This window comes from Moschus berezovskii, chromosome Y (genome assembly GCF_049115385.1).
Source record: "Moschus berezovskii isolate FMDL1 chromosome Y, NW_MosBer_1.0, whole genome shotgun sequence".
In the NCBI taxonomy this organism is placed as follows: Eukaryota; Metazoa; Chordata; class Mammalia; order Artiodactyla; family Moschidae; genus Moschus; species Moschus berezovskii.
In genome coordinates this window covers 16,975,728-16,995,897 of record NC_142489.1, presented here as the reverse complement: position 1 = coordinate 16,995,897, position 20,170 = coordinate 16,975,728, and the positions used below count along the sequence as shown (strand labels likewise).

General features: G+C 40.4%; 1 pseudogene; it reads right to left on the bottom strand.

Annotated features, from left to right (window-relative positions):
• Nucleotides 1–7,881: 7,881 nt before the first annotated feature.
• LOC148773071 (heat shock transcription factor, Y-linked-like) lies at nt 7,882–11,455 on the bottom strand (annotated as a pseudogene).
• Nucleotides 11,456–20,170: the final 8,715 nt, after the last annotated feature.

Genomic DNA, 20,170 nt, shown 5'->3' with positions numbered 1-20,170 from the left:
CAAAGGCTACTTCCTTTAAAAGGGGAATGAAGGGCATTTTGTTTGTGGGGATAAGAGCTATTAAAAAAATTGTACCCTAAAAAATACACAGAATAAAATAAAACTACTGAAAAGCATCCAGGAGTCTGCCCTCGATGTTGTAGAGCGGTACACTGGGCTACAGAACCTCGATCTAAATATGACGTTGAAGGGAACCCTATTTCGGGAAACTCAAAGATGGGGACTCCCCGGGTCCCCATCAACAAAAATCAGGGGCAAGCTCCTTCTTTTCCCTCTAACCTTCAACATCTGGCAGGGCTGTTGTCGACATACATGCCCTGAATGATTTTCTTCTTTTTCCTCAGAAAGTCCTTTCCAGAATATCTACTGGACTTTATGGACACTTAACTCCAACAAATCTTCGGCCTTGTATTTGGCCGATATAGTCTGAATTCTAAGGGAATTTCTATTCACTCCGGAATAATTGATTCAGATTTTAAGGGAGAAATAAAAATTATTATATTATCTCATAAACTATGGCAATTCAAAAAGGGGGACAAATTTCCCAATTACTTCTTTTACCTTACGTTTCTATTAACTTCTTTAATGCATCCAGTCCAATCACCTAAAGGCAAATAGATAGGGAAACAGTGGAAAGAGTGGCTGACTTTATTTTTCTGGGCTCCATAATCACTAGAGATGGTGATTGCAGCCATAAAGTTAAAAGAGGCTTCCTCCTTGGAAGGAAAATGATGACCAACCTAGAAGGCATACTGAAAAGCAGAGGCATTATTTTTCCAACAAATTCCGTTTAGTCAAGGCTATGGTTTTTCCAGTGGCCATGTATGGATGTGTGAGTTGCACTGTAAACAAAGCTGAATGTCGAAGAATTGATGCTTCTCCAACTGTGGTGTTGGAGAAGACGTGAATGTCCCTTGGACTGCAAGGAGATCCAACCAGTCAGTCCTAAAGCAGATCAGTCCTGGGTGTTGATCGGAAGGACTGATGTTCAAGCTGAAATTCAAATATTTCGGTTACCTGCTGCAAAGGGCTGACTCATTTGAAAAGACCCTGATGATGGGAAAGATTGAGGGCAGGAGGAGAAGGGGACGACAGAGGATGAGATAGTTGGACGGCCTCATTGACTCAATGGATATGGTGGGTGGACTCCGGGAGTTGGTGATAGACAGGGAGGCCTGGCCTGATGCGATTCATGGGGTCTCAAAGAGTTCGACATGACTGAGAGACTGAACTGAACTGAATTGAATGATGTAGAGACAGGAAAATTAGGTAATACAGATCAAAAGCAATCCTTATGGACATCAATAGTTTCTGAATATGCACGACCAAATATATATATCAAAAGTGATTGCAAAAGATTTTCTGGTCTTCTTGGTTCTGAATTCGATATTACCATTATTTCCAAACATTTACTGCCCAAACCTGGGTCTTTACAAGTAAATTCTTTCCAAATTGCAGGAGCATTTCAAACTAAAGTACAGGAGGTTTTCCAACATGTCCAAATATACCCACGTGAGGGACCAGAACACCAACCTGCAACTTTACAACTTATGTGATAGAGGCACGCCTTCATTTAATAACAGGATATTTATTTATGCACTGACAAACTCAATATATATTCCAAATTTTTCATAGGGGCCATTGCTCATTTAATAAACAATACAAATATTAAAAATAACTTTGAAGTATGACGAGCCTATTTGGACTGAGCAGTGGCCGCTTACAATAGTTGAACTGTGAAGAAAGCTGATCGTCGAAGAATGGATGCTTTTGAACTGTGGTGCTAGAGAAGACTCTTGAGAGTCCCTTGGACTGCAAGGAGATCCTACCTGTCCATTCTAAAGGAAATCAGTCCTGGGTGTTCATTGGAAGGACTGAGGTTAAAGCTGAAACTCCAATACTGTGGCTACCTCATGCGAAGAGCTGACTCACTGGAAAAGACTCTGATGCTGGGAGGGATTGGGCGCAGGAGGAGAAGGGGGCGACAAAGAATGAGATGGCTGGATGGCATCACTGACTCGATGGACACGAGTTTGAGTGAACTCCAGGAGTTGGTGATGGATAGGGAGGCCTGGCGTGCTGTGATTCATGGGGTCACAGAGTCGGACACGACTGAGCGATTGAAGTGAACTGAACACAAGGAACTACAATGGAGGATACACAATTGAAATTAAAACATATTGAAGAATCTTGTTCCCCTTGGAAAACTCCCATTTTTGTGATAAAGAAGAACTCTAACAAATGGACATTCGAAAGGTTAATGCATCCATGAAAACTATCGGTGCATTGCAACCATGAATTCCATCACCTGCCGCTTTGTTTCAAAACTGGGGATATTATTATTAGAGACTTGCAGGATTGATTTTTTACTATACCTTTACGCCCTCTAGAACAAGAAAGATTTACTTTTTCCCTTATCCTAATCATATCGGGCCTCAAAAACAGTATCAATGGACTGTATTGCCTCAAGGAATGATAAATTCTCTCACCATGTTTCAATATTGTGTAGCCAAAGCTCTTGAACCTGTGAGAAAGCAATTTCGTAAATTTCTTATTGTTCACTATATGAATGTTATGTTGTTTTCAGCTCCTTCTAGTTTAGAAACTCAGCAGATGTTTGACGCAGCTCAACAATACTTAAAGGATTCTTGATTAATCATTGCCCCTGAAAAGACTCAAACCTCTGCACCTTACCATTACTTGGGATTTATTGCTAAGAGACAACCAATCACTTCCCAACTTGCACAGATTTGTGTTGATAAATTATCAACTTTGACTGATTTTCAAAAATTTTAGGCATATAACCTGGAGTAGACCTATTTTGGGTACTGTAAATTATCAATTGACTAATTTATTTAACGCTTTAAAAGGAGATTCTGATCTAAATAGCCTTCGTTCACTCTCCCTAGAGGCTCGAGAAGAACTCTGCTTAATGCAAAATAAATTGCGAAAACAAATTCTTTCTCCCATCAGACTTGAGTTACCTCTAGAGTTATTTATCCTTTCCTCTCTCCAGTCCCCTACGGGACTTCTTGCCCAACAAGAACTCCTGATAGAATGGATATATACCCTTTTTTAGAGGGACAAGATTACTTACACTCTCTTTTGATTTGATTGCTCTAATAATGATCAACGGGAGAAATAGAGCTGGAGCTCTAACTGGCTCTGATTCTTATAAAATTGTAGTACCGATTAGTAAGTTACAAATTGAGATTGCTTTACAGACTTCTACTGACTTCCAAATAGCCTTTTCGAAACATTTTGGAAAATTTCATTTCATTATTCTTTAACAAACTTTGGAATTTCTTGAAAAATACTGAATTTATTATCTCTCGCATTGTCACATCACAACCTATACCTCTAGCTGATGTTTTTTTATACAGATGGGACTAAAATTGCTAAAGCCTCGTTCTGGTCTCTCAAAGAGGAGAACGTTTTTTATACTAAATCTCATTCTTCTCAACAAAATGAATTATATGCTCTCATTCAGGTTATTCACCTACATCCTTACCATATTAATATAGTTTATCATTCTTTATATTCAATATTTGTATTAGGATATATCGAAACTTCAATCATCAATTCTAATCAGTCCATTATTCAACATTTTATCGAACTACAATCTCTTACTAGGAACTGCACTTCCCCCATTTATATATTACCCATATCCGAGCACATTCTTGATTTTCAGGCCCTATGGCTCATGGCAACGAACAAGCTGATAAACTTGTCTTTTTGTTACTCCTGAAGAGCCACATGCTCTATTACACAATAATGCTGGTTCATTACATCAAATGCGGAAAATTTCATACTGCCATGCTAAAGAAATCATTAAAAATTTCCCTACTTGAAGTCCCTTGCATCTTCGATCTATTGCACAAGGTATTAATCCTCGAGGATTACAACCTAATGAACTATGGCAAGTGGAGGTAGTGCATTGTCCTGAAATTTCTTGCTCTTCCTTCTTACATGTCTCAATTGATACAAATTCCTTTTTAATATGGGCCACACCTCTTCAAGGTGAGGCTACAGGACATGTTGTAACCCACCTGTTAGCTTGCTTTGCTATAATGGGAACACCTAGTTATATAAAAACAGAAAATAGCCCTGCCTATATTTCTAGGCAATTCAAACAATTCCTACAATCATTTTCCATTAAATATATTACAAGAATTCCTTATAATCACCAAGCACAAATTTAAAAATTAAATAAATAAAGAGGGGGAATACACAAAAACATTTTTGTCTTCCTTATGCAGAGCAGACTTTCAGTTCAGTTCAGTTCAGTACTGTTCAGTAGCTCAGTCGTGCCCAGCTCTTTTCCACCCCATGAATCAATAGATGGATAGACCTCCCTGTCTATCACCAGCTCCCGCAGTTCATTCAAACACATGTACATCGAGTCGGTGATGCCGTCCAGCCATCTCATTCTGTCGTCCCCTTCTCCTCCTGCCCACAACCCCTTCCAGCATCAGAGTCTTTTCCAGTGAGTCAACTAGTCGCATGAGATGGCCAGAGTACTGGAGTTTCAGCTTTAGTATCAGGCCTTCCAATGAACACTCAGGACTGATCTCCTTTAGAATCGACTGGTTGCATCTCCTTGAAGTTCAAGGGACTCTCAAGAGTCTTCTCCAGCACCACGGTGCGAAAGCATCAATTATTCGGCTATCACCTTTCTTCACAGTCCAACTCTCACATCCATACATGACCACTGGAGAAATCATAGCCTTGACTAAACGGACCTTCTCCCATCAATTTTTCTACTTTTCCCCCCAATCTGCTGTATTTACCTCACTTAAATTTTTGTTTTCAGGTTTACAATTTTAGGCACCAATTATAAAGTAAATATATAAGAGAAAGAAAACTGAATTCATGTACAATGGTTCCCTAAAGTATTGAGCTATTTTCTCTATAATCTTCGGAGAATTACCAGTACTGATACATTAAAGCCATATGGGAATTGATAACAAAGTAATGGACCATGTAATCAGGATTCCCTTGGTAGGACAATTGAAGTACAGGTTAATAATATGCTTTCAGGGGAGAACAAAAACAGGAGCTTTTCAGCATGATATACTGAATGTCCTTGTCCATGTCTTTTCCAAGTTATCACGGAGGACTAAGTGGATCATTCCTGTTCTTTTTGAGAAGGACCTGCCACTCAAAGCAGAACATGAAAAGAAGGAAAAGGGAAGGAGAAGGAATAATCAGTACATGGCAATGAAATAGAAAATGGAATCATCTTTAAGGTGATATTGCTCAAAGCGTGCAAATTTGACTACATAGTAAGTCAGTCAGTGCAGTCACTCACTCGTGCCCGCCTCTTTGCGACCCCATGAAGTACAGCACGCAAGGCCTCCCTGTCCATCACCAACTCCCGGAATTCACTCAAACTCACCTCCGTCGAGTCGGTGATGCCATCCAGCCATTTCATTCTCTGTCGTCCCCTTCTCCTCCTGCCCCCAACCCCTCCCAGCATCAGCGTCTTTTCCAGTGAGTCAACTCTTCGCCTGAGGTGGCCAAAGTATTGGAGTTTCAGCTTTAGCACCAGTCCTTCCAATGAACACCCAAAACTGATCTCCCTTGAATGGACTGGTTGGATCTCCTTACAGTCCAAGGGACTCTCAAGAGTCTTCTCCAGGACCACAGTTCAAAAGCATCAATTCTTCGGCAATCAGCTTTCTTCACAGTCCAGGTATCACATGCATACATGACCACTGGAAAAGCCATAGCCTTGACTAGACGGACCTTGATTGGCAAAATAATGTCTGTCCTTTATAATATGCTATCTAGGTTCGTCATAACTTTCCTTCCAAGGAGTAAGGGTCTTTGAGTTTCATAAGAAACCTGAAATCTAAAACAAGTCCATTGAACCTTGGGCTTCAAATGATAATGATACCGATTTCAGTAACACCTTTGCTGCAAAATGCTCACCTCTCTGAACGTGGCCTTCTCACCTACATTGAATGAAATTTTTCGGTGAAAGAAAACGTGTGTTTATGGACCACTCCCTTATCTACACAGATATTCCACAGACTTCACTGTTCATCAGCTGCAAGAATGAGAGTGGTGAACTTAAGTTGGTGTTGTCCCATGTGGGTTACCATCCCAAAACAGGGACGTGAGTTGATGTTGCCAACCTCATCTAAAGGAATGACCCCAAATATGAGATTGCCAAGATTTCTAGGTAGCGTTCATGACAGCTGGATAGTCCAACAAGCAGATACTATCTTCAGACTATTTCACTGCGAAAAATATTATGGATCAACCATTGATTTTGATCCCCTCTTACTCCATGACTTTTCTAGAGTATTAAAATTAATGATTTTTTTTTCCTATACATGTCTCCACACCTACCATTGAATTTTAGGGAACTGGGGCCTGAAACTGCATGCTTAGAATGGGTTTTATAGACTGTAAACTTCATAAGAGCAGCAGTCATCTTATAATTTGAATTCCCACATTTAACTTTCATGTAAATATAATAAATATTTATAAACTTGGATAAAGTTATCAGTAAATAGTAGAGGCCAATTATGATAATAATGAAGGTTATAGGAATATGTTGAGTAATGTATATAGTATTTGATTGGTTATTACATTTCTTTGTTGATAATTCAGTAAGTAATTAAAACATATCATTTGCAGGCTCTAAGTTTTAGCTGATGTGAGAGATACATAAAGAGAGTAAACCCAAAACTGAAGACTTTATATCTGTGCTCAACTTGGTAGAAGGGCAAACGGCAGTTCCTTCCAACCCGAAGAAAGAGTTGAGACAAAGTTGTGAGAAGGGGCATAGCATGACTGAAATTAGGTTGAGTGACTGTAGCTCCGGAAGCACAGTATAAGAGAAAGTATAATGAAATTATTAAGGAAGAAAGATACCATGTCTTCACCGAACTTGTTAATCACACTGATGTGCTGCAATCACCACCAGGAATTTATTCTGTCTCTGTGGGAACAGATAAGCAACATCTAAAGATGCATTAGGAAATATAGGGTGGAATCTTGGTGTCAGGAGATAAAGGCGTGCCTTAAGGACAGCATCTTCCCTGGTGTCTCAGACAGTAAAGCATCTGCCTACAATGTGGGAGACCCAGGTTCAATCCCTAGGTCTAGAAGATCCCTGGTGAAGGAAATGGCAACCGATACCAGTATCTTTGCCTGGAGAATCCCGTGGATGGAGGAGCCTGGAAGGCTACAGTCCACGGGGGTCGAAAAGAGTCAGAGACGACTGAGCTACTTCCCTTCCACTTTCGCTTAAGGACAGCAGAGCAAAAATGAGCCTATACAATACCACGTGTAAAATATGTGTCTTGTGCTGACCATGAGCCAGTCACTGATTATGCCATGTTATCTTTGGTATCACGGTGACAGTACAGTGGTGATCATCATGATCACGATTTCAAATTTTCAAGTACATAATGAATTTCTATAGTGAAGATAATCTGCTGTCTACCAGTATCTAATAGAATATACTGTAACTATGAAAGCACTAAGGTATATACTGTGTATTTCCATTTTTTTCATTTTATTTGTATCTCATCCTTCACCCATACAATCCTAATGTAGACACTCATTCATTTCTGCAGGGATGATTTCCGAAATGACTTTACATCCATTACCTCTTTTCCCTTTGTTCTAATTTTCTTCCTTACAAATATTAGATCAGGTGTCATTGACCTAGGTTGCATAACAAATGATTTCTTGTTCTGAAGAGTTTATGAAAGAGTGCAGTAAAATAGCCAGACATTAACCTAAGGCCTCACTTTTTCTCTTCATTGTTTGAAAAGAGAAAACGAAACTATGACGATGAACATGTAACTTTATTGTTCAAATACAAGAATTGTAGGCATTTGTTGACATCTCTCAACAAAAATTTCAATCTTCACTAGGCTCCATAATCTGACACTTATTTGATAGGTCCATTTTAATTAGCATGGTTTTCACATAATGATGATTGTTGATGAGTTGACTTGAAAGAGAGGAGGCAGATGTACAAGTGATTGTTGACACTGAGGACCATGAGTTGCCTCTCTCTTGAAGGTTACGAGAAGGACTGTCATGGGCTGACATATCCCTATACCTAAGTGGAAACTTAGAAGGCTCCACCATCAGTCCAGAATAACTGCTCTATAATGGAGATATGATGCGGTTCTGAGAAGCAGATGTAGTTGTAGTAGCCAAGCCCTCAACGTGGCCTGAGTGTAGTTGCTATGTGAGTGCCACTTAAAAATGCTCAACTGATTTAAAACAGCAGGTTGATCTCCCACAATCTGTTCTATTTGGCTAACTGATATTGATGATGGGGAAGGTAAGTCACGCAGAGCTAGAGCTCTTGTATTAACGACTATCTGGCTGGTGTGAGGCTTTTGTATGAAAGGCACAGTTAAACTGGTGGAGGCTGAAAATGTATTCTCTCCACTAGTTTCTGGACGAAAATTTGAGTTACGATCATCTACGTTGACACTTGCTTTAACATGCTTCTTCTTGTAATCTCGAACTAATGAAGATATTGGAAACACATTGTTAATCCCAACTCTTCTTTTTATTCTTACTAAAAGTTGAGGATAGCCTCTTTTAAAATTTGGATTATAGCAGATCCGTAACTAAAGTCAAAGGATACAATTATTTAGTTTCTTCATAAACCAAGGTAAAACTGCCATAAAAGCTTAACTACAAAACTTTATTCCTTCATATACATGGCTAACAAACACATGAAAAGATGCTTGACATCACTCATAATCAGAGAAATGCAAATCAAAACCACAATGAGGTACCATTTCATGCCAGTCAGAATGGCTGCTATTCCAAAGTCAACAAACAATAAATGCTGGAGAGGGTGTGGAGAAAAGGGAACCCTGTTACACTGTTGGTGGGAATGCAAAAAGGACAAGCACTATGGAGAACAGTGGGAAGTTTCCTTACAAAACTAAAAATACAACCCAACAATAGCACTCCTGGGCATACACACTGAGGAAACCAGAATTGAAAGAGACACATGTACTCCAATGTTTATCACAGCACAGTTTATAATTGCCAGGACATGGAGACTACCTACATGTCCATCTGCAGACGAATGGATAAGAAAGCTGTAATACGTATACACGATAGAGTTCAGTTCAGTTCAGTTCAGTTCAGTCGCTCAGTCGTGTCCAACTTTTTGTGACCAAATTAATCACAGCACGTCAGGCCTCCCTGTCCATCACCAACTGCCGGAGTTCACTCAGACTCATGTCCGTAGATTCGATGATACCATCCAGCCATCTCACTTTCTGTCGTCCCCTTCTCCTCCTGCCCCAAATCGGCCCCAGCATCAGAGTCTTTTCCAGTGAGTCAACACTTCGCATGAGGTGGCCAAATTATTACAGTTACAGCTTTAGCATCAGTCCTTCCAATGAACACCCAGGATTGATCTCCTTTAGAATGGACTGGTTAGATCACTCAAGAGTCTTCTCCAACACCACAGTTGAAAAGCATCAATCCTTCGGTGATTAGCTTTCTTCACAGTACAACTCTCACATCCATACATGACCACTGGAAAAACCATAGCCTTGACTAGACGGACCTTGGTTGGCAAAGTAATGTCTCTGCTTTTCAATATACTATCAAGGTTGGTCATAACTTTCCTTCCAAGGAGTAAGCGTCTTTTAATTTCATGGCTGCAATCAGCATCTGCAGTGATTTAAGAGCCCGAAAAAATAAAGTCTGACACTGTTTCCACTGTTTTTCCATCTATTTCCCATGAAGTGATGGGACCAGATGCCAATGTCTTTGTTTTCTGAATGTTGAGCTTCAAGCCAACCTTTTCACTCTCCTCTCTCACTTTCATCAAGAGGCTTTTGAGTTCCTCTTCACTTTCTGCCATAAGGGTAGTGTCATCTGCATATCTGAGGTTATTGATATTTCTCCCATCAATCTTGATTCCAGCTTGTGCATCTTCCAACCCAGCGTTCCTCATGATGTACTCTGCATAGAAGTTAAATAAGCAAGGTGACAATATACAGCCTTGATGTGCTCCTTTTCCTATTTGGAACCAGTCTGTTGTTCCATCTACAGTTCTCACTGTGGCTTCCTGACATGCATACACGTTTCTTAAGTACTCAGAAATTGCAAAAAATACATTTGAATCAGTTCCAATGAGGTGGATGAAACCGGAGCCTACTATACAGAGTGAAGTAAGGCAGAAAGAAAAACACCAATACAGTATACTAACGCATGTATATGGACTTTAGAAAGATGATAACAATAACCCTGTACACGAGACAGCAAAAGAGACACAGATGTATAGAACAGTCCTTTGGACTCTGTGGGAGAGGGCGAAGGTGGGATGATTTGGGAGAATGCCATTGAAAGATGTATATTATCATATGTGCAACGAATCGCCAGTCCAGATTTGATGCATGATACAGGAGTCTCAGGGCTGTTGTACTGGGATGAACCGGAGGGATGGGATTGAGAGGGAAGAGGGAGGGGGGTTCAAGATGGGGAACACATGTATACCCGGGCAGATTCATGTCAATGTATAGCAAAACTAGTACAATAATACAAAGTAATTAGCCTCCAATTAAATAAATTTTAAAAAGAAAAAAATTGTATTCCTTTAATGATACCAATTAAATTGCATCAAATAAAACACCTCCAGAGTAGTTTTAACAGCTAACATGTTAGAAACAATGATGCTCCTCAGCTAAATATATGTTGCATATATACAGTAAATGTCACTTTAAGTAGCTTCAAGACTTGTGTCTTGTTTCAAGTTGATTGGAAAGTTTGATAAACATCAAATATTATATCCTCCAGCTGCTCTCAACGTCCAAAAATAAAGCTGTTTCAACAATTTGCTCTCTCAATTTTAAATTCCGTTTTAGCTACATATGGTAACATGCTTTCTAGGTCACATGGTTGAGTCTTCCATATTGCCAATAAGTGAAAATTTTGGAGTGCCTTGCTCAAGAGAGAGATGTTTTCTTCTTCCAGAAAGTCTGATAGTGAAGCGGATCTTTGAAAAGTTTGGCGCTTTTTGCTAAACCCATAAAGATTAAGCTGTCGAACTAAACTTTTCGTATTATTGGTTTCAAATATTCTGAAAGACCCCTTTCTTTCCAAGACTTCTTTCTTGCAGTGTTTTTCATTGATCACTATACAAGTGTCACTCTCATCCCAACAAAGAGATTCAAATTGATCATTTTCAACTATATTCCACAATTTTGGTGGAAAAGTGAGTGAAAGAAATTCACTCAGCTCAACTATTTCAGAGACAGAAAATGTGTAGCATGGCCTTTTTATCACAACTTTTTCAGACAAGCCTGAAAAGCATATTCTTCAATAATAGATTGCAAAACTAGGTCCCCAGCAAGTGTATATCGTACAAAGAAGATCTGATGGAAGTTCCTGGACCAGTGGATTCATCTTTAGGAGGCGCATCTTGAATTTCTGAAGAAATATGTGGCATCTCAGGAAAATCTTTCTTCAGATACTTTTCTCATTTTTCTGATTTTACACACTGCAAATTCAAGTGCTGCTTGGCTGGCCTACAGAGAGAAACTCCCTAGACCATTACAGTGGTTCAAAATTCTCCTAGCAATGGAAGGGTAGCTGTGACATCACAAAGTCACTGGTCTCCTAGCAATTGAAGGGTAGCTGTGACATCACAACGTGACTGCTCTCCTAGCAATTGAAGGGTAATGTTCAACCAGTGTTTACTTCAGCATCAACTTAAAATACAGGCTCCTTACCCAAATAGCAACCAAAACCATGAGCCTGCAAAATCTCATTCCTAAAGAATTTTTACATGGATAAGCCACATCAGTAAATCTATTTGGTTTCTGAAATAAAAGTGATTCATCACCCTTCTATACACTCATTTTTAATATTCAATACTGTTACCCAACCAAACTTGGGTCTTCTCACTTCTGTGCAATAGTTTATTGGAGAACCAAGCAAGGTGTCCCAGCAGCTGGTACTTCAAAGACTCACACTCCCCAAATACTTTCAGGGGGATGATTTTAATGACAGAGTGAGGGGGGCATGGGGTGTGCAGTCAGTCTGGGGACATTCTACTAGTGGCCTGTTCCTGAGGATACTGGGAGTCGACACCATTGACCATCTGGTTCCAACGACTCTGTGGTCTAGGTACTTACGTTTCAGCCTGGTTGGGGCTTTAGTATCTCTAAAACTGTTCACAGGATATTGCTCAGAATGTTACGTATGGCCCGTGAGGAGGAACTTAAGATCCTCGACTTTGCTTAATGGCTAAATCATTACTATTCTATACTGCTTGATTATTTTCCTTTGTTTCTGGCTTTTCTAGTTTTGCTGATTAAAATTACTCTTGGAAAACGAGGAAGTCTAGAATCTCCTACTTCTCTCTCTTAGTTTTCCTACTTTTCAATCTTAAGAAGGGACTGCTTAGAACAGGAAAGGAAATAAAGTGTTGGACTTAGAGCAGGATCAAAAATGCGACTGAAAATCTCAGTTACAGGTTCGATTTTTTTTCAGGTTCCCGAGCTCCTGGAGTGTTTGAGTCAACAACAACTCTGGCTATTTGATGATGAGATGGAGCATGGAGTTGGAAGTAATTCTGACATCAAAGCTTGGTATCAATAGTTTCTGTCATGCAAACATATCTGTCTATTTTACATAGATACTTGCATATATATTTCTATAATTGTTTATTTTTATCGTTAAACCTGGACAAACATTTGAAAATTGGTAAATATTTATTAAAAGGAAATAGGAGTTGATATAAAGGAGCCCTCATATTTTAGATGTAGCCAAATAAACATATTTGGAAGTATTTCCACTTATGTATATTCAATAACCGAGTAGACTTTTGAATCATTCTACTTTAGGGTTTTAATTGTTTCCATTGCAGCTTTACCTAAGAGGAATTAAAAGCCATTGTACATTTTTTTATACACACACGCATACACATATGTGTATATATGTATATATGTCAAATCAAACTCTTTGCTTGCTCCCAAGATCTTGAATGAACTTTTTGGGAATCCCAACATTACTTAATAACTTTCTGGCTGAATAATATAGATCCTATTACTGAAAGGCTGTCCCTAATCTAGCTGATCTTCCGCTATTCCTTCTGTAATAGAGATGGGGTTCATACAAATGAGGACACCTTGAGCCCATAAAATCACAACTCTCATATACTTAGAGATATTGTTCTAAGAAAGCTGTTGCTCTCCTTTCGTTGGATACAATTTTAAACATTCAAATTAATGGGTAAAACAGATGCACAGTGCACTGTGCATAGATCATAATCAGACTCTTCTGGCTAGCTGAACATTGAAATTATATGATGTGTACATTAAAATCACTTCTCCATAATTCAGTATGTACATTTTTCTTTCAACACTTTAAACTTCTGGTACAAAATATTTCAATAGAAATCATTGATGATGAAAATTTTCTCTCCTTTCATGCAACAGGGGTTCAGCTTCCAGCCCCGCTCCACATCATATCCGTATTTCTTGTACTCCTTTTTATTTTTGTAGTTGCCACATTAGAGAAAACCTAACTAGATAACATGAACAGGCTCAATATATTTTGTCAACCTTTTACAGAGTTGTCACAGAAGCATGGCACAAATGCTCCAACAGGAAACTTAAAACCAGCAGTATTATATGCGATGAGTAACGATCACCTTAGAATACTCTTAGAAAACAATTTCTTGTCCAAAACACTGAGGGAAAGACAATGGTACAAGAATACAATAATTCTCAATGTTCATAGGAAAACACTGGGTGGACAGTCCGGTTGAATTCTCAGTATTACACAAAGTAAGATCATGGCATCTGGTCTCACTGCTTCATGGGAAATAAAGGTGTAAAAGGCAGAAGCAGTGACCGATTTCCTCTTCTGTGGCTCTATATTCACTGTGATGGTGATGGCAGCTATAAAATTAGAAGACAGTTGCTTCCTGGAAGAAAAGCACTCACAAATTAATAAGCATGTTAAAAAGTGAAGAGTTGACTTGACCAAAGGATTCACATTGAGTCACATCTATGGTCTTTCCAGTAGACATGTACAGATGTGAGAACACCAAAGTGCTCTGCTGGTGATGACCTCTGAGTGTCCATTGGATTGCAAGGAGATCAAGCCAGTCAAACATAAAGGAAATCAACTCTGAAGATGCATTAGAATCACTGACACTGAAGCTGAGTCTCCAAAGCTTTGACCACCTGAGCAAAGAACTGACTCACGAGAAAAGACCGTGATTCTTAGGAAACAATGAAATCAGGAGGAGACATGGATGAGAGAGGCGGAGAAGTTTGTATCGATTCACTCATTCAATGGACATGATCTCAGGCAGACCCTGGGAGATGGTGAGGGCCTTGTGTGCTGCAGTCCAAGGGGTCACAAAGAGTCTGACATGGCTTTGCGACTGAATAAAAACAAAATTTCAGTTAATCAAATGGATCTTCCAGGGTTGCGGTGGGGTCTCATCATGTTAGAGGAATAGGAGCCTGAGTCCACTGTCTCCCACACAAATCCATCAAAGGATAGATTGCACGTGGAACACCTTCCGGAAACCAATTTGTGACCGATGTTGATGGTCTCTAGAAACCGATGAAGGAAAACCAATCTCTTAAAAAGTAGGTAAGAAAAAAGTACATGATGAAAGAGAGGAAATGTTTTTAGGGATTGAGACTCGCCTTGGAGAAGGAGTCTTAAAGGAGGAGAAATTTGCACAAAATAGGAAACCCTCCTTTCATAGGTGTCAGTCGGGGAAGAAATAGAACCAGAGAGAGGAAGAACAAAAACAGAGATTATGCCAACAAATGCAATCACTAGTCAAGAAATGACTCAGATGCTCCCGTCCACTGTCAAACATGGGGCATCGAAGGGAGGTCTGGGATGTATCAACCACACTATGGTTAGAAGCAGGCTTTAGTGCCCTGAGGACAATGTGACGAAGCTAAGGTGACACGCAAACCTAATCCATGGGGACACTAGAGACAGTCATTTTAGAAAGGACCTTTCCTGTGAGAAGGCTCTAAGGCCACATCTTGAACCATGGCATACTCACAGAACAGAAGATTTTGCACTAGAAAATACAAAAGGGGACCAAGCCAGTGTCCATTTAGGACCCTTTCCTCCACGGAGGGAGAGAGGAAAGTGTGTGACTGCCAGAGGCAGAAGGAAATAGGCTACTAGTATCCTGGCCTCAGAGACATCCCCTACCAAGCTCTAAACTGGCTGACAGTTGCTAATGATGAATTCCTCACTTCATGGACAGTTCACTTCGGCCAGGGACATGACAGTCTGGGGTCAGTTACCCTGAGGAGACACGTGGAACACTTGAGACTGTGCCCTCTGGCACAGGCAGCAAACTGAGTGACTGAGACCAGAGAGCTGCGTAAGATGCACGGCCCACCTGGGACTGTGTCTTGCCTCCAACCAATCACCCGAGATTTTGGACTGGGGAAGAGCACAAAGCACATAGCCAATCGTGGTCATGGCCCTTGCCAAGCACCTACCTGCCTGACTGGATGGGAAGTGCATGAAACACAGGGTCCACTTGGGACTGTGCCCTCATGTATTAACCAGGAGGCTGAGCAGGGTGGGCCCAGAAAGTACATGTCACATTTGTCATTGACAAGCCCGACGTGACCAATCCACCTCAAGCTCCCCCAATATCCCAACGGTATTTGTTTTCTGTGTTCCACCTCTCACCACCAAGACACTGAACAGGTGAGTTCGAATGAGAGGCTACCACACCCTCGTTTCATGTTGAAAACCAGATATGGAGAAGCTTTCAAATAAAAGAAAGAAATATAAACAAAGAAGCATAAACCAACCCAGAAGTGACAGGTTCAACGGAATAAGTCAGCAATATATGCCCAGACTGTTCAACTGAGGAACAACAGTCACCTTTGACATGTACAAGCTTCAACAAGAGACTGTCTGACACTGTATTGACGCCAAAAAGCACACAACAGCTTTGAAATTCTGCGATCTATTTCCACATGATTTCTTTAACTCTAAACAATTGTAGCCCTTTATTATACCCTTAACTTTTATTTCTATTAACTATTATTACCTTTCCATACACACACACTCACACACACACACACACACACACACACAAATCTATTTTTTAAACACTTTTCTTTTTATATACATGAGAGAATGAATTTGGACTCCGTTTTGTTTTTGTGTGTTTTTTTTTTTTTTACACTATTTAAACAAGTCTACATTTTCTTCTTGGTTCTTAATGTTTACTTTCCAAAAATTGGTATCAATGTTGCAACTTTAGTAACAAAATCTTTGGGATCTGATTTCACTTATGGATTCATTTCCTGAACTGATTGCTCTCTCCCCTTTTAACTCTCCCCTGTCTCTCCTAGGCAACTCTTTCTCCCTCCTCCGTTTTCTCTGCTGTCTGAAATTCTGTGAATCCCTTTGATTCTTTCTGGATGAGGAGAGTCATGTCACCATTATCCTGGGGTTTTATCTTCTGTTTTGTGTGGATGTCAATTTTTGATTCTACTGTAACCTGGGGACAGATACTTAGAAGCCAGGACGTCGATTCTAGAACTTTACATCAACATCGAATTACTTACCTCAAGAAATATTAAACGACAAGTACACACCCCAGAGTTTCCTTGTCTACATGGAAAGCAATCTCTACACTCGTGTCAATAAGTTCAGTACAAGAGAACCCATCGCTATTCACCAGCAGAACAGAAACACAACAGTGGATATCATAAAAAGGGGTGCACTAAGCCATACCAAACCCACAAACACCCCAAAGCACAATCCATGGACAATTCATTGCACTTCAGAGAGAAGAGATACAGATGTGCCTGACAGTGCACAGACACAAGTGATCCGAAGCATTAAACCTTGAGAAGTCACTGGTCCATTCCCAGAGACAAAAGGCAGGTTCCACAACATAGTAGAGCTCTAACCCTCTAGCATTCAGAAAGGGGACCCAAATCACAGTAATCAAAACAAAATGAAAGGGGAGAGAAATATGCAGCTGCTGAAGGTAAGTGATAAAAACCCACAAAAACAAAGAAAAGAAGAGCAGTTAGGAAGTTTTCCTGAAAAAGAATTCAGACTAACGAGAGTAAAGATGATCAAAATCATGAGTGTCTAGATGGAGAACACCAAAACAAAAAGGGGTGGGGTACTTGGAAAATTCTTGAGGAAGTAAGAGCTGAAGTGAGTGAAGTCGCTCAGTCGTGTCCGAGTCTTTGCGACCCCCATGGACTGTAGCCCACCACACTCCTCTGTCCATGGGATTTTCCAGGCAATAGTACTAGAGTGGATTGCCATTTCCTTCTCCAGGGGATCTTCCCATCCCAGGGATCGAACCAGGTCTCCTGCATGAGTCAAGACGCAAGAATTGGGACCAGACATGGAACAATTGAATGTTCAACACTGGGAAAAGAGAGTGACAGATGTCTCTATTGTCACTCTGCTTATGAGAATCTTAAGTAGAGTATACTATTAAAATACCAGATGAGTAAATCTCAAGCTGGCATCAACGTTTGGAAGAAACAGCAACAACCTCAGATATATAGATGGCAACACTGAAACAAATAGAAAGTGAAGAGGAAATAAAGAGTCTTTTGATGAGGGTGAAAGAGAAGAGTGTAAAACCATGCTGACAACTCAGCATTCATAAAAAACAAAGATAAGGGCATCTGGTCACATCACTACCCTGCAAACAGAAGGGGTAAACATGTGAAATTCCAGATGTTCCAGCTGGTTTTAGAAAAGGCAGAGGAAAGAGAGATCAAATTGGCAACATCTGATGGATCATGGGAAAATTAAGAGAGCTCCAGAAAATCATCTCTTTCTGCTCTATTGACTATGCAAAGCCTTTGACTCTGTGGATCACAGTAAACGGTGGAAAAGTTTGGAAGATGTGGGAATGCCAGACCGCCTGACCTGTCACTTGAGAAAATTATATGCAGGTCAGGAAGCAGCAGTTTGTGCTGGACATGGAACAACACACTGATTCCAAATAGGAAAAGGAGTAAGTCAAGGCTGCTTATTTAACTTATATGATGAGCACATTATGAGAAATGCTGGACTGGAAGAAGCACAAGCGGGAATAAAGATTACTGGGAGAAGTATCAATAACCTCAAATACGCAGATGCTGTGGATGCTGATTGTAGCCTTGAAATTAAAAGACGCTTACTCCTTGGAAGGAAAGTTATGACCAACCGAGATAGTATGTTAAAGAGCAGAGACATTACTTTGCCAACATAGGCCCGTCTAGTCAAGGGTATGGTTTTTCCAGTGGTCATGTATGGATGTGAGAGTTGGACTGTGAAGAGAGCTGATCTCCAAAGAATTGATGCTTTTGAACTGTGGTGCTGGAGAAGACTTTTGAGAGTCCCTTGGACTGAAAGGAGATCCAACCAGTCCATTCTAAAGGAGATCGATCCTGGGTGTTCATTGGAAGGAATGATGCTAAAGCTGAAACTCCAATATTTTGACCACCTCATGCGACGAGTTGACTCACTGGAAAAGACTCTGATGCTGGGAAAGATTGGGGGTGGGAGGAGAAGGGCACGACAGAATGAGATGGCTGGATGGCATCAGAACTCCGGGAGTTGGTTACGGACAGGGAGGCCTGGCGTGCTGTGATTCATGGGGTCGAAAAGAGTCGGACACGACTGAGCAACTGAACTAAACTGAACTGAGCCACCCTTATGGCAGAGAGGGAAGAGGAACTAAAAAACCTCTTGATGAAAGGGAAAGAGGAGAATGAAAATGTGGGCTTAAAGCTCAACATTCAGAAAACTAAGATCATGGCATCTGTTCCCATCACTTCATGATAAATAGCTGGAGAAACACGGGAAAGAGTGTCAGACTTTATTTCTTTGGGCTCTAAAATCACTGCAGATGCTGATTGCAGCCATGAAATTAAAAGACGCTTACGCCTTGGAAGAAAAGTTATGACCAACTTAGAGAGCACATTAAAAGCTAGAGACATCGCTTTGCCAACCAAGGTCAGTCTAGTCAAGGCTATGCATTTTCCAGTGGTCATGTATGGATGTGAGAGTTTGACTGTGAAGAAAGTTGAGTGCGGGAGAATTGATGCTTTTGAACTGTGGTGGTGGAGAAGACCCTTAGAGTCCCTTGGACTGCAAGGAGATCCAACCAGTCCATTCTACAGGAGATCTGTCCTGGGTGATCATTGGAAGGACTGATGCTGAGGCTGAAACTACAATACTTTGGCCACGTGATGCGAAGGGTTGACTCATTGGAAAAGACTCTGATGCTGGGAGGGAATAGGGGCAGGAGGAGAAGGGGAAGACAGAGGATGAGATGGCTGGATGGCATCACCGATTCAATGGACATGATGTTGAGTGAACTCTGGGAGTTGGTGATGGACAGGGAGGCCTGACGTGCTGTAATTCATGGGGTAGCAAAGAGTAGGACACGACTGAGACACTGTACTGACCTAAACTGAAATATGTGGAAACAGTGACAAGCTTCATGTTTTCGGCTCCAAAATTACTAAGAATAGTGACTGCAGTCACCAAATTAAACGTCACTTGCTTTTGGATGTTAAGCTATGAAAAACCTAGACATTGCATTAAAAAGAAGACACACCACCTTACTAAATTCTCAATAAAAATTAAACGCCAATGATGGTAATAGTGGAGGCCATGGGATGCTGTTGAGTAATGTATATAGCTTCTGACTGCTAATTTATTTAGCATCTTTTTATTGCTAATTCACGAAATACTTAAAATACTTCATTTGGCAGGCACTATGTCTTAGCTGATGTGCAAGATCCATAAGGCAACTTGGGGAGACATGCAACACATAGAAGAACTGGATATCTGTGGTTAACTTGGTAGGAAGGAAGATAGGTTCTTTCCAACCCCAAGAAAGTGCTTAGGAAAAGTTGTGAAATGTGGCTTATTATGACCGAAAATATGTTGCTTGATTGTAGCTCTAGTAATTCTGTGAAACACATAGATAATGAAGCTACTAAGGGAAAGAAATGTCATGTCTTCCAAGAACTGATTACCTTGCTGAGATGCTGCATTCACCACAAGGATTTAAGTCTCTCTTTGTAGGAACAGGGAAGCTACATCAAAATATATATTAGGAAATATAGGGTGGTGTCTTGGTGGGAGGAAATAAAGATGTGACATAAGGAGAGCAGAGCAAGAA